The following is a 16,573-nucleotide window of genomic DNA, read 5'->3' on the forward strand; positions in this document are numbered from 1 at the left end:
GGAAGAAACTCTTAAGTATAAAAACATACATAGTTGGGCTTCCCTGGTGACACAGTGGTTGAGAGTCCGCTGCCCCGGTCCGGGAAGATCCCACATGCCACGGAGCGGCTGGGCCCGTGAGCCATGGCCGCTGAGCCTGCGCGTCCGGAGCCTGTGCTCCGCAACGCGAGAGGCCACAACAGTGATAGGCCCGCGTACTACAAAAAAAAACAAAAAACAAAAAACATACATAGCTGACACTACCTCCCAATCACTCTGTAGATCCAGTTTACTTCAATCCTATTTATTCACTTAAGTAATGTTCACATTTAACTTTTAACACCTGATTTTATATATCTTCATTTTTCCATAAAGAAGGTCTCATTAATACACTAAACAAGCTTGTGTAGCTTCTTCATATACATACCTGACCTAAATATTCTAAAAGGATATGGGAAATTAGGATGGGTAAGAAGGTTTGATATATTATGGAGAAATGTGAAAGGGCTGGTTCTCAAATGAAGAACCTAAAAACAAATAATATAAATTGTTATTAATAGTGATACCATGAATATATATATAAATTTCATATACCCATTTTCCAAGCTCTTCTACCTCTATTATTCAGTTTTAACCTGAGAGAAGCTAACCAATACATACTTGCTCACAGATTATCATTAAAATATTTCAGCATGGGGCTTCCCTGGTGGCGCAGTGGTTGAGAGTCCGCCTGCCGATGCAGGGACACAGGTTCATGCCCTGGTCCGGAAAGATCCCACATGCCGCGGAGCGGCTGGGCCCGTGAGCCATGGCCGCTGAGCCTGTGCTCCACAACGGGAGAGGCCACAACAGTGAGAGGCCCGCGTACCACAAAAAAAAAAAAAAAAAAAAAAATTTCAGCATGATAAGCAGAGGTCTTATTAACTCTAGTTCTTTTTTTTTTTTTAACAGATAAGGATATATGTTCTTTTAACCATTAAAAAAAATTCAGGGTGAACATGAAGTCTATAAATAGTAGTAGAAGTAAACATGAACTCTAGAAGTGGTATGGTAATGGTCAGTACTGCCATTAAAGTGGATATACCAATAAACAACACTTCAGGAAAAAACTTTCCTACTAAACACTACATCATCAACACAGTGCTAACACTTAAAAATTTTCCTGTATCAGTTTATGAATAAATCTGTTACATGCATATAAGGGCTAGTAATTTTAAAGAACTTATCTTTATGGAAAAATATCCAGAAATAAATTTCTGTTAACAGTCAAGAAAGATATTCTATTTAATACTCAATACCAACCATCTAGAAATAACAGGCCTAAGAAAACTGATACTAACAATCAAATATATCAATAGTATTTTAGCTCTTTAAAACCATCATAAAAGGAACGAAAACAAAAATCATCCCTTTAAAAGGAACAAAAACAAAAATCATCTCTCTATAAGGAACATATAGGGAAGTTAGAAGACTCAAATATGGCACAATCCCAGACAAGATCAGAAAACATCTCTCTCAGAAACAACTGCTACCAAGAACCAATACAATCATTTACTGGGGAGTAAGTTACCCTACAAGATGATTTTAAGTCTCCTGCTTGATAAGCTGAAGGTAGATACTAAATCTCATCAAGGTACCAAAGGGTGTGTCACTAAAAAAGACAGTATTTATAGAAAATGTAACCAAATTAAGGTAACCAATAATCTTAAAATGCATCCATCTGTCATAAGAACTATTATAAGTAATAACTGGACATACTAACTATTGATAAAGAATGGTTAAATAAATTATGGCAAAAAAAAATCATGCTTTGTAATGCTATGCAGCTATGAAAAGTTGAAGGTATAATGTAGAAACCAGAAAGATCTCTGAGACATATTCTTAAGGGAAAAAGCCAGTTGCTGAACCATATACAGCTTTGGGCCAAAGAATGGCAGGAAAGTGTATTTCTCTACAATTCTTCAACACTTTCTATACTCCTTCATTACTTACTACCAGTACTAATCTTCCTTAGATATTTTAGATTCTCACATTGTTGGTTTTACTGACATATTTTCATCTGTATGTGTTTATTTCCCCAATTAGCCATGTTCCTTGAGAACACAGATTATGATACATACTACTCCAATTTGGCATTTAGTCATAGTCCCATACATAAAATAGGTGCACAAAATATATTTGTGGATGGCTAAAATACGTAAAATATGAAGGAGTAAGAAGTGGTATTTTAGAAGCAAAGACACCAAAACACACATTAAATGGGAAAACCACAATACAGTTCTTTAGACTTCTTGGATCAGCATGTTTTATGCAACCACAAGCTCTTTGAGAAATTCTAGTAACAAAATATGTGATTACATTTTCCTTCTTATGAGAGATTTCTTTAATCACTCAAATATGTAAATAAAAGCTTGAAAACCTATGTGTAAAATATACTCACTCTAGACTTCAATAAACTTACCATCTGTCTATCACTGATGCTATCAATGTGCTTATTAAGGCCACAGCTGACACCTGCAAACTCTACAGCTCTTCCTGTTATCCACGTAATGTCTTCTTACTATTAAAAAAAATGTAAATGATGATATATTATATACATACGTAACAAAAGCAAATTTATATCAAATAGTAATCCCAAATGAAATCAAAGTCCAAAATATATACCATATTTATAATATAGATATATATCATATTCCAAAGAGAAAACCACAAAGTAAAGAAAAAAGACCAACTTCATCCACCGCCATTAGAGGTGACTATTACACTCTGGAAATGGTTATACAAGGGAAAGACCTAAGCATTTATTCTGTCTTTTAAGTAAAACATTATTTCAAGGCAACAAAATAGCGCTAATTGATGAGGGAAACCTTCTTTATTGAAGACAACTATGTAATAGGATCTAAAACTAATTACCATATCGTAAACCATAATTAAATAGCTGATCAACAATCATCAATGAAGGCTAAAATCATTAGGTGAAAGGTTGATATTGACATACCTGGTGCCAAAGTACCATGCCACAGATTATTTGCAAGATATAAAAAGACAAATATAATTTTACAATAAAACGATCTGGTGGTCATCACCTTGGCCTGGTGATCAAACACAGCATCCAAATGGTGGGACAACTAAACATTACATGCCTGTAAGTGAAACAATATGAGTACACAGCATTGCTAAATGAACTACTCTTCCAAAAATGTCTAACCTGAACCTGAAACACCTTTAAATCTCACTCCCAGTTTATATGAAATATAGGGGATAGAGGAAAAAGTTACACTGACCATGAAGAAACTATCAGCAATACAAAATGTCAGACATTCCCAACAGAGCCAACAAATCTGTATTATGGGGAGGAGGAGGGAGGGTGGTAAAGGGGGTGGGTAGGTAAGAGACAATTCTATAATTAAAAAAGACTCAAGAGACAGCCAGATACAATGGGTAGCTCTTGACTAGATTTTCATATTTTTTAAAGGCAATAAAAGATGTTTTTGGAACAATTAGAGAAATCTGAATATGGTACAAGTATTATATATTAGGGACTTATTGATAATTTTGCTAGGAATGATAATGGTTTTGTGGTTATATAGGAGAATATCCTTTTTCTGGAAGATATGTCAAAGATAATACGTCTTATGAATTATTTTTTTTTTTTGCGATACGCGGGCCTCTCACTGTGTGGCCTCTCCCGTTGCGGAGCACAGGCTCAGCGGCCATGGCTCCCGGGCCCAGCTGCTCCGCGGCATGTGGGATCTTCCCGGACCGGGGCACGAACCCGTGTCCCCTGCATTGGCAGGCGCACTCCCAACCACTGCGCCACCACGGAAGCCCTCTTATGATTTTTTAAAAGAGTAAATTTCAAGCTTAATCCTTAAATGAAATTATCAAAGTTCAAAATATATATAACATTTATAATACAAATGTATAGTACACAAAAAGAAAAAAACCCTCATTTGCCACCATTTACTTTTAAAACGCTCAGGAAATTTATATATACATAGAAATATACACATATATAAAGCAAATGTAGCAAAATATTAGTAATCATTAAATCTAGGAGGTGGGTTTACATGAGTTCAATGTACTTTTCTACTTTTCTATATATGTCTATGTATTTTGCTAATAAAAGTTTTTAATATGTACCATGCTTCAAGTAAACTGGTTTGTTTACCTCTACAAAGTAAAAAATCCTTTTTAAATTCAAATACCAACCCTTAATTTGAAACTCTGAATTCAAATATACAAAGTTTTAATAAAAGCAGGGCACACTCCATATTTTAAAGGTTATATCTGGTTACGTATGTGTTCTAAGAAAAAGAAAAATTTAATCATGTGGTAAGGGAAGGAAGAAAATGAAAGAAAAATTTTTAAAGGATAAAAATTAAGAGAAGAGGGCTTCCCTGGTGGCGCAGTCGTTGAGAATCTGCCTGCCAATACAGGGGATACGGGTTCGAGCCCTGGTCTGGGAAGATCCCACATGCCGCAGAGCAACTGGGCCCGTGAGTCACAACTACTGAGCCTGCAGGCGTCTGGAGCTTGTGCTCCGCAACAAGAGAGGCCATGACAGTGAAAGGCCCGCGCACCGCGATAAAGAGTGGCCCCCGCTCGCCACAACTAGAGAAAGCCCACGCACAGAAACGAAGACCCAACACAGCCAAAAATAAAATTAAATAAATAATAAATAAATTAAAATTAAAATAAAAAATTAAGAGAACCCCAAATAGCCAAAGCAAGCTTGAGGAAAAAAAAAAAAAGTTAAAGTTATTGTGGGGACTTCCCTGGTGGCGCAGTGGTTAAGAATCCACCTGCCAATGCAGCGGACATGGGTTCAGTCCCTGGTCCAGGAAGATCCCACATGCTGTGGAGCAACTAAGCCCGTGCGCCACAACTACTGAGCCTGCACTCTAGAGCCATGAGCCACAACTACTGAGCCCATGCGCCTAGAGCCCATGCTCTGCAACAACAGAAGCCACCGCAATGAGAAGCCTGCACGCCGCAACCAAGAGCAGCCCCCACTCGCCGCAACTAGAGAAAGCCCGCACACAGCAACAAAGACCCAACGCAGCCAAATAAATAAATAAATAAAGTTATTGTGTACTGTTGGTGGGAATGTAAAACGGTGCAGCTACTATGAAAAATGGTATGGAGGTTCTTCAGAAAAGTAAAAACAGAATATGATCCAGCAATCCCACTTTTGTGCATACGTCCAAAAGAATTGAAAACAGGATCTCCAAGAGATATTTGCACACCCATGTTCACTGCAGCATTATTCACAATAGTCAAGAGGTAGAAGCAAATTAAAAGTCCATGCAATCTCACCCTTGGGGGACAGAGCCAACTTGGGCCCAGCACTGTACTGAAAGGGGTAAGGGCAGCCATTGCTAGTGCTCATGGAGATGTTGGATAGGGAGCTGTTTTGAGCTCTGGCTGGCATACCAGAACTGTCCCAGCATGTGTCCCAGCCTGGACCAGGCACACGATCCAGCTCCTCTTGCTTCAATGCTGCTCCCCATTACCAGGCATGGGGAGAGTGCACACTTAGAGAGAACAGACCAGCTAGGACCCGACCCTCAGGATTTCTAACTCCAACACCTTGGGACCTGACGATGCCCATAATAGGGTGGTGATGGCCACTGAACATGGGAGAAGCTCCAGTTCACACCTGTCTCTGGTTCTAGCCTCTCAGTCTCTAGTCTCACCTCACACCAAGGTGATAGCTTCCAGCACACCCTGGGGGAAGATGTGACCCATACTCACATGCAGAGGACACCCCTTCAAGACTGGGATAGGTATCCTAATTTCATAGAGACAGAGTGAGTTAAACAAAATGAGAAGACAAAGGGATTTCCTTCAAATGAAAAAATAAGAAAAAAAAACCCTGGGCAAAAAGAAAACAGCCAATGAAACAGATAAATAATTTACCAGATAAAAAGTTCAATGCATTAGTAATAAGAATGCTAACTGAACTTGGAAAAAATTGAGATGAACACAGTGAGAATTTTAACAAGAAACAAGAAAATATAAAAAAGAACCAGTAAGAGCTGAAAGATACAATAATTGAAATGAAATACACACAAGGAGTTGACAGCAGACTAGTTGATACAGAAGAACATACAAGTAATTAAGAAAAAAAAGTTTGTGCAACCTAAATGTTCATCAATAGAAAACTGGATTAAGACAAGTGGGAAGGACTTCCCTGGTGGTCCAGTGGTTAAGAATCTGCCTTCCAATGCAGGGAATGCGGGTTCGATCCCTGGTCAGGGAACTAAGATCCCACATGTCGCAGGGCAACTAAGTCTGCGCACCACAACTACTGAGCCCTCGCACTTTGGAGCCTGTGTGCCACAACTAGAGAGAAGCCTGCGCACCACAACTAAGACCCAATGCAGCCAAATAAATAAAGACAAAGAAAAAGAAAGAAAATGTGGGATACACACACATATACATAGTGAAATATTATGCAGCCTCTAAAAAAAAGGAAATCCTGTCATATGCTCTAACATAGATGAAACCTGAGGACATTATGCTAAGTGAAATATGCCAGTCACAAAAAGACAAACAGTGTATGATTCTACTTATATGAGGTATCTAAAGTAGTCAAGTTCCATACAGATGGCCTACAGAACATCATTAATCATTGGAGAAATGCAAATTAAAACCACATGAGGGGGGCTTCCCTGGAGGCACAGTGGTTGAGAGTCCACCTGCCGATGCAGGGGACACAGGTTCGTGCCCCAGTCTGGGAAGATCCCACATGCATGCCGCGGAGCGGCTAGGCCCGTGAGCCATGGCCGCTGAGCCTGCGTGTCCAGAGCCTTTGCTCCGCAACAGGAGAGGCCACAACAGTGAGAGGCCCGCGTACCGCAAAAAAAAAAAAAAAAAAAAAAAACCACATGCGGGACTTCCCTGACGGTCCAGTGGTTAAGACTTCACCTTCCAATGCAGGGGGGGTGCGGGTTTGATTGGTCAGGGAGCTAAGGTCTCACATGCCTCACTCCCAAAAAACCAAAACATAAAACAGAAGCAATATTGTAACAAATTTGATAAAGACTTAAAAAAAAAAATGAGATGTCACCTCACACCTGTCAGAATGGCTATCATCAAAAAAACCACAGGGGCTTCCCTGGTGGTGCAGTGGTCACTAATCTGCCTTCCAATGCAGGGGAAGTGGGTTCGAGCCCTGGTCCGGGAAGATCCCACATGCTGCAGAACAGCTGAGCCCACGTGCCACAACTACTGAGCCTGCGCTCTAGAGCCCACAAGCTATAACTACTGAGCCCACGCACCACAACTACTGAAGCCCACACGCCTAGAGCCCGTGCTCTACAACTGCAACAACAGAAGCCCACACTCTGCAACAAAGAGCAGCCCCTGCTTGCCTCAACTAGAGGAAGTCCATGTGCAGCAACAAAGACCCAATACAGCCAAAAATAAATAATTTTTTTTAATTTTAAAAAAAAAGAACACAAATAACAAATGGTGAGTATGTGGAAAAAAGGGAACCCTCACGAATGTAAATTGGTGCAGCCACTGTGGAAAACATTATGGAAGTTTCTCAAAAAACTAAAATTAGAACTACCATATGACCCAGCAATTCTACTCCTGGGCATATGTGAGAAAAAATGAAAACACTTATTGGAAAAGACAGATGCACCCCAGTGGTCAGAGCAGCACTATTTACAATTGCCAAGATATGGAAGTAACCTAAGTGTCCATCAACAGATGAATAGATAAAGAAGATATACACGATGGAATACTACTCAGCCATAAAAAAGAATGAAATTTTGCCATCTGCAACAACATGGATAAACTTGGAGGATATTACGCTAAGTGAAACAAGTCAGAGAAAGACAAGTACTGTATGATACCACTTATATGTGAAATCTAAAAAATAAAACAAACTAATGAATATAACAAAAAGAAACAGATGCACAGATATAGAAAACAAATCTGTGGTTACTAGTGGGGAGAGGGAAGGGGGTGAGGGGCAAGATAGGTGTAGGGAGTTAAGAGGTACAAACTACTATGTATAATATAAGCTACAAGCCATATGCTAACATATATATATGGAATCTAAAAAAAAAAAAAGTGGTCAGAAGAACCTAGGGGCAAGATGGGAATAAAGATGCAGACCTACTAGAGAATGGACTTGAGGATACGGGGAGGGGGAAGGGTAAGCTGTGACAAAGTGAGAGAGTAGCATGGACATATATACACTACCAAACGTAAAATAGATAGCTAGCGGGAAGGAGCTGCATGGCACAGGGAGATCAGCTCAGTGCTTTGTGACCACCTAGAGGGGTGGGATAGGAAGGGAGGAAGGGAGGGAGTGAGGGAGACGCAAGAGGGAGGAGATATGGGGACATATGTATATGTATAACTGATTCACTTTGTTATAAAGCAGAAACTGACACACCATTGTAAAGCAGTTATACTCCAATAAAGATGTTAAAAATATATATATATATATATATATATAAGCTACAAGGATATACTGTGCAACACAGGGACTATAGCCAATATTTTATAATAACTATAAATGGAGTATAACCTTTAAAAATGGTCAATCACTATGTTGTACATCTGAAACATATAATATTGTCCATTAACTATACCTCAATAAACAAATATAGTAGTCAAACTCTTACAAAGTAGGATGACAGATGCCAGGGGCTAGAGGTGAGGTGGGGAAGGGGGGGGTTGTTCAATGGGTATAGAGTTTCAGTTCTTCAAGATGAAAAAGTTCTACAGACCTGTTGTATTAACCATGTATATACAGTAAGTCCCCTCCATACAAACCTTCAAGTTGCGAACTTCCAAAGATACAAACATGTGCTCGCATGTCCAATCAAGTAAGGTGTGAGGGAAACTGCAGCTTGCCCTCTGTCTCCTATTGCTGACGGTCCTTCAGCTCTACCATCTCCCAGCTCCTCTCCCTCCTCCAGTCAGTAACCCTTCTTGCCTGTTCACTTGATGCCAGCTCCTGTATGCCAGCTGTTGTACAGTACCACTGTACTTTTCAAGGTACTGTACTGTAAGATTAAAAATGTTTATTTTTTTTTGTTTTTTTATGTATTATTTGTGTGAAAAGTATTATAAATCTATTATATTACAGTACCATGCAGCCGATTGTTAGTTGGGTACCCAGGCTAACTTTGTTGGACTTATGAACACGTTCTCAGAATGGAACTTGTTCATATGTAGGGGACTTACTGTATTATTAACACTACTATACTGTTCACTTAAAAGTAGTTAAGATGATAAATTTTGTTATACGTTTATTACAATTTTTAAAAAATCTATAAGGGGTTTAACTACAAAGAAAAACAAATATAAGAGAAGGGAAAGAAAATGTTCACTCAAGAGAGGTTAAGTCAGAAATAGAACAGGAAAGAAAATCACAAATAGAAATCCCAAGAAGTATAAATTTAATTTCAACTACACCATCATTTATCAACTCTAGGTCTCCTGATAAAATAGACTTACTGAATCTTTATAGCTCCAGAAACTATACACAGAATACTCTACTAGGTGCTCTGTACACCCCAAAATGACTGATTGTACATAAACCATATCCATGCCCTATTCAACCACTTCTTTCCTACCAACTACCACCCTCCAAAAAGCCTCCATCCTCTCCTCCCTATCTTTAAAAATTCTAATTCTAAAAAGTTCAAATTCCTGTAGTGGAAAAACTGTTTGAAATTTGGTTTCTCAATACACCCTGAATTGATAACAATGAAGCGAATTCTTAACTCAGACTATCCAAACTCCCAGTATTTCCTAGGCAGTTTCAGTTCCTTAAAATAAAAGTAGTTTACAATTTATTGTTTCAACTTCCCACTTTCTGTTGACTTCTTGATCCAATGCAATCTGCCGCCTACACCTACTGGTTTTTCTCTGGCTGCCCCTTCTCAGTCTCCTTCATTGATTGCTTTTCTCATGCTCCTCTTTCAGTGTCATTGTTACCCTGGGTTCTGTTCCCAACCTTCTGCTCCACCACCTTTTTCTAGGCCCATCCAAATCCATGGCTTCAGTACCTATGACTCCAGCCAAGAATTCTCTCCCAAACTCCAATATAGTTAACTGCCTTGAGATAGCAGATAGATGGGCCCCTGGCTAGACAGCTGGTGTTTGTCAAGTGGAGTAAAATTGAAGCTTTGTTTTCCCTAGACACTCCAAGGACAAAGTTAGTGGCAAGAGCTGAGCTTTGCTGAAGTAAAAAGATAAGATGACCACTCCTGAGGTCGACAAAAACTTCCCTGTCTGCACATGCACAGGAAGGCTCCTTGAGGGGTCAAAAAAGGGAGGGGGCGCCACCCCATAATAAGTGTGGACATACCCCCAACAGCCCTCTGCGGTGGAATCCATCTTAGCAAAAAGTTGCGCACCCATGCTGGGGAGAGTCCTAGGACAGGTCAGATGTGAAAAAAGAAACAAGATTATTGGCCTAAAGTAAACAAAGACCCGGAAGGACTGTCCTATATAAGTGATTTAAATCACCTCTTTACTGCGCTCCTTCTCATTAAAGAAGAGACTCATACCCTTTCTCTCCAAGTGTATATTTCTGCCTTGCTTCAGGCTTAAATAAACAAACTGTTTCTCTGTGTGCTCTCCCACTTGTTGTGTTGTGTCTCTAATAATAAAATTTGTACCTGTTTTTACAGTTTTTGCCTCCTTGAAACATTCCTGCTTTCAAATGGGGGCAAGAGCCAGGGCCACTTTGCTTCTAGCCTCTAGCCCCTGGTGGTCTAGCAGCTAGGATTCCTAGTTTTCATCCAGGCTACCCAGATTCAATTCCTGGGCAGAGAACTAAGATCTCTCTTCAGGACTGCTCACTGCTGTCTCTCCAAAAACTGCCTGACAGACATATCCATGTGTATATTGCACAGGCACTTCAGGCCTGAGAGTTCCAGCGTAAAATGCTTCAATGACTCCACAGCTTTCAAGATCAAGTTCCCACTCCTTGGTTAAACCATTCAAGGACTTCTATGATTTGGCCCCTTACCTACCCCTACCATTCTCTTCCTCTACTCCTCCCCAGGTACTCTCTACTCCTCCTGTATCTAATTATTTGTTTCCCAAATAACTAGATAGATGGGCCCCTGGCCCATCTCACATCTCTGTGCCTCACACACGTTCTACCCAAAAGTCCCTCTACCCCATCCCACACAACCCATATTTCTTGCCTCAATTAACTTTCTTTCAGGAAAGTTTTCCACTATCCCAAAGTTTGATTTACACAGAGCTGCCACTGCATCCTAGATACACCTCTACCTTAGCACCTTTGTATTTATTTGTTTATACTACTAGTCTATAAGCATCTCACAATGTGTTTCTATTTAGCAAACAAAAGCTTAACAAATATTTGTTATATGCCAGCATAAACCAAAAAGCCAATTTAGTCCTTTAAAATACTGGACTTACCATTTCGGTACCTGGAATACTCAGGTCCATAATACAGGGCATCTCTTTCCCATGAATAAAATATCTAGGAAAATAAATTGAAAGTCAGAAGGGTGGTTAAGATTTAGAATGGATATTCTTTGTGTCTGCCCAGAACTCCTTCTCCTCCCCTACTCCACCAGGGGCCTGATGCCTGCTAATAGACCCCTGGCTATATAAGTAAGCACAACACATGATCTAGGCTGAACTAGGCATAGTACCTCAGCTGCAGGAACCGGTCGAAGGACAGGCATGTGAGCCACTCTATCTAGATCCTCTGACATTAGTCTCTAACTAGGTAAGCCTGTGCGCCAGGAACCAGGTCCCACTTTGTGAAGAAGCATGTCTGCAGTGGGAGAGATGGCGCCAGTGGTTAGGACTAGTGGTTAGGACTCGGCGCTTTCACTGCCAGGTCCCAGGTCGGGGAACTAAGATCCCACGTGCCGCGGGGTGCAGCCAAAAAAAAAAAAAAAAAAAATTTATAGGAAGGATCTAACTATGGGCAAGTTCCCACCTTAGCTCCTTATGGCCATCTCTATCCATACACTTTCTGTTATATGGTTACTGAACCAGTAACTTTTCCATCCATAGGCCATTTCAAACTGTATCTCTGTTATTTGCAATCCAAAAAGTCCTAACTAATAACCTCTAACTAATATTCAGAGAAACTGAATAAGATGGAAATTATATGTAAAGGTATACTTCACTGAAACTGTAAAAGGACCTACTTAGTATGCCTTTCCTACTAAGAAAACTTTCATCTATCCGATATAATGTCTTTCTCTTCCCTACTAGGTAAACCCCCAAATTACTATTTAATTCCCTTTTTAATACACTCTATGCAAATCACATCTTTTTTTTTTTTTTTTTTTGGCCATGCCACGCAGCATGCAGGATCTTAGTTCCCTGACCAGGGATCGAACCAGTGCCCCCTGCCGTGGAAGCATGTAGTTTTAACCACTGGACCACCAGGGAAGTCCTTCACATCATTTTTTAACATAGTCAATTTACCTTTTTCTTTGTTACACCCTAACCAGTATATGGTGAGATAACAATAAGCAATTACAATGAGAATGTAGAATGCTAGGCAAACAAGTAGAGGGCTGGCTTCCCTAGAGAGGTCATCACCTCTACGGAGACCTGAAAGATAAGTATGAGCTAACAAAACCAAAGGGGAAGGAAGCAGGGAGCTAGGTAAGACATTCCAGACAGAGGAAAGCTTCTGTACTCAGGCCTAGATTTAACAAATGTGGCATCTTGAGGGAGAAATCCAAGTAACTGTTTATGACTAGCAGCACATTGAGGGCAAAAGGAGAAAGTGACAGAGGATGAAGAAGTAAACATGCCAGATCATGATCCTGAAAGCCAAATTAAGAAGTTCAGGGACTTCCCTGGTGGCACAGTGGTTAAGAATCCACCTGCCAATGCAGGGGACACGGGTTCGAGCGCTGGTCCAGGAAGATCCCACATGCTGTGAAGCAACTAAGCCCGTGCGCCACAACTACTGAGCCTGTGCTCTAGAGCCCGCGAGCCACAACTACTGAAGCCCGCGCACCTAGAGCGCATGTTCCGCGACAAGAGAAGCCACCGCAATGAGAAGCCCATGCACGGAAACAAAGAGTAGCCCCCTCGCTGCAACTAGAGAAAGCCTGTGCGCAGCAACGAAGACCCAACGCAGCCAAAAATAAATAAATAAAAATTTTTTCAAAAGTTCAGATTTTATCCTGAAGGCGATGAAAAGTCACAAAAAAAAAATGTTTTGGGACTTCCCTGGCGGTCCAGTGGTTAGGACTCTGCACTTCCACTGCAGGGGCGCACAGGTTTGATTCCTGGTCAGGGAACTAAGATCCCACAAGCCGCACAGTGTGGCCAAAAAAAAAAAAAGAAATTTTTTTTAGCAGGGGAGTTACAGGTTTAAATGTGTTAGATTACTCTGGCTATAGTGGGAAAAGTGGATTGGAAGGCAAGACTGGAAGAAGGGATAACCACTTAGGAGGCTACTGCGGCAATCCAGGTAAGAGATGATGCTAACCATGGAGTTGGATGTTAGCCTTGGGAATAGAGGAAAAGGCACAGGTTCAAGGGATATTAAGAAGAAAGAATTCAACAGGGCTCAGTGATCAATCAGAATATGAAGCGAAAAAGAGAGGAAACGGAATAGCCCATGTTTCTGCCAAGTTATTATTAGCAGCGCCTACTATTTACCGAATTCTTAGCACACATGCATTATCTCATTTAATCTTCCCCTAAAAAGAAGACACAGTTTGTTTCATATTTTTGGTTTGAGGCTGGGAGAGGGAAGGTTGATAATAACTACAGTTTGGGATATGCTCAGTCTGAGTTACCTGTGGGAGCATACAAATGAACATGTCATGAAGGTAGATGATATACGAGTCGGTTATCGGGAAAGAGCTTTGGGTTGGAGATTTAAGAATTAACAGCATACAGATAGTAACTGGGAAAAATATTTTTTAAAGTAAAATATCTCCTTTATTCATGCCAATATTTATTTAATATCTATACAACTATAGCTTTGGGACTAGTGTTAGAGAAAAAGAATTGAGTAAAATTCAGTGAAACTCAGTTACTATAGGGAGGAGGTAGCTCAATATAGCAGTAAGTATGTAATGGTTCAGAGGTAATACAATGAGTACGTGATTATCTCTGCTGGGGGAAGGAAGGAAAGAAGACTTTACAACATGTACCACCTAAATCTTGAAGTAGGTTAGCAGAGAGTTTAGGGAGAGGAGGACACAGAGAACAGTGAAGACACTACAGGCGGAAGAAACAAATTTAAACACAAAAGAAAAAATTTTTTAAAAGATACCCTGCTTCAGAACAGAAAAATTAAATATTATTCATGTCAGTCTCCAAAACTAATTCTTAAATTTAATAAATAGAGCAGATATATTAAAAAAAAATTTTAAAGACACATAGGGAAAATTCATTCTACTAAATACTATATCATATTATGAAAGTAACATTATACAATTAAATGGTATGGCTACAAAAATTCGATAAAAGATGGAAGGATTGTTATTAAAAGTCAAGAGTCCAGACAGAATTCTTTTTTTTCTAATTTATTTATTTTATTTATTTATTTTTGGCTGTGTTGGGTCTTTGTTGCTGCACACGGACTTTCTCTAGTTGTGGCGAGAGGGGGCTACTCTTCGTTGCAGTGCGCGGGCTTCTCATTGCGGTGGCTTCTCTTGTTGTGCAGCACGGGCTCTAGGCGTGCGGGCTTCAGTAGTTGCGGTGCACGGGCTCAGTAGTTGTGGCTCATGGGCTCTAGAGCACAGGCTCAGTAGTTGTGGTGCACTGGCTTAGTTGCTCTGTGGCATCTTCCCGGACCAGGGATCAAACCCATGTCCCCTGCATTGGCAGGTGGATACTCAACCACTGTGCCACCAGGGAAGCCCCAGATATAATTCTAATGACGTTTGGCTTACTCATAGACTGGCATGATAAATATAAAAATAAAAAAATTCAATCTCTTCTTCAATTCCTAATAAAACTACTACTAAAGGCACTTAATAATGTGATCTGCTAAGATTTAATGTTTGACCTGACAAACTAAGATTATTCCCAAGACTTAGAATGTGAGTTTGCATATAAAAAGCTGAATAGAAGGAAGGCAAAGACGGTAATTCTCTTCTAACTGATTTGCATATCAAAAGACATGCATAATCATTAGATAATCAAGAAGAAAAGGGAGATTTTAAGAGAAGGAAAATCCTCAGATAGTATTAAAAAAACATGCACCTACACTGATAATATATTTAGCCTCTCTTGTGTACAGATACTATGCCTACTTCAATAAAAAAAAAACATTCAATAACTTAAGCCCACTTTTTCTATATGAAGTCCAGTGATCGGTCCTCTTTACTCTCCCCTTCAAAGCAACTAAAGTCAACAGGTGCACAAACTGACATTCGTAAGTACTAAATGCTGATTTGTCATGGGTTTTGTTTGTTTTATACGTTTAGTCTTTTTTCATGAACTAAAGTGTAGCATCCATGCAGAAAAGCAGCCACTTCTTCCCTATTCTTTTCACCATCTCCATCACGGCAGCCCCCCATCCTACCACAGCCACTTGAATAATAAAGGCTCTGGCACAGGAACAAAAAATTGTTGATTTAATTTCTGACCTTTAACAACGGACAACGTAAGAAAATTAAACCATGCTTATTATCAAAACAAACACATGATGTTTACATTTCTTAAGGCGTTTAAAGATTCTTTCATTGAAAACTGAAGGATGAAAGCTAAAATGAGTTAAAAAGAGAGCTGGGCGTTTGATAGAAAAACAGTACAAATAATAAAAAAAGAATAAAAAGCCTGCTGTTGAGATGAAATGGTAACATTATTTTTTAAGTGGGGGAAGAGAGGCAGCTGCAAATCAGTTTTTTCTGAGAAGCCAGGTTCATGTCCAGGATTTTTTTCTCTGAGCTCAACCAATCCCCACCTTTTCTGAGTTATCCAGTTTCCAGGCAAGCACCGCTTCTTGATTGGCTTAAAGATGTCGAGTAGAAAAACCAGCCAATCCTACCTTCAAGTCAGAACTGTGCTATGAAGACATTACAACCACTGCATGGCGAGAATGTGTACAAACCTGTCCGTGCCACAAATATCAGATCCTAGTTCTAAAGACTGTTGCCGAAAAGAAGATTCTTTAAAGCCAACAGCGAGCGCAATCGGCCGTTTACACTTTTTTTCTTTTTAAATTACTCTAGCTCTCCTTCGGAGAGAAAACAACAAAAAACACCACGTTTTAACCAAGAGCTTAAGAAATAAACTGCCCCAGGTCGAGTGACTCACTCTATCCAAGACGGATTTCCACACGGACCTCTAGGAGAGGGTCCGGATCACGGTAGGGCTCAAGGAGGGACCCAGCGAGGATCAAAGTTGCCGCGGGGGAGGGGGTGTGGACGACGATCCAAGCGGCACAGACAACGGGAACCGGGAATGCCTCCCCGCAGTATCCAAACTCGGAACGTGCGGAGAGGCTGTGTTTGGATTGGAAGTGAGTAAATAAACAGCTCTAATAGGACTACGTGCTCGGGAGGGTGGCCCGAAGTTCCAAGAAGGATCCGCCTGGGAAAAGCCGAAGGCGCTCGGAGGGCCTCGAGGTCAAGTCCGGGCGGGAACT

At 40.3% G+C, this 16,573-nt stretch overlaps 1 protein-coding gene across 1 annotated transcript in view; it reads right to left on the reverse strand.

Moving 5' to 3' along the window:
* N4BP2 (NEDD4 binding protein 2) overlaps positions 1–16,573 on the reverse strand; it is an 83,702-nt gene that overhangs the window by 66,226 nt on the left and 903 nt on the right. The window contains exon 2 of the mRNA XM_060012670.1: positions 11,407–11,470. The gene's annotated coding sequence lies outside the window, so the exon portion shown is untranslated. The remainder of the gene's footprint in view (positions 1–11,406; positions 11,471–16,573) is intronic.

Source organism: Delphinus delphis, chromosome 5 (assembly GCF_949987515.2).
Source record: "Delphinus delphis chromosome 5, mDelDel1.2, whole genome shotgun sequence".
NCBI classification, from domain to species: domain Eukaryota; kingdom Metazoa; phylum Chordata; class Mammalia; order Artiodactyla; family Delphinidae; genus Delphinus; species Delphinus delphis.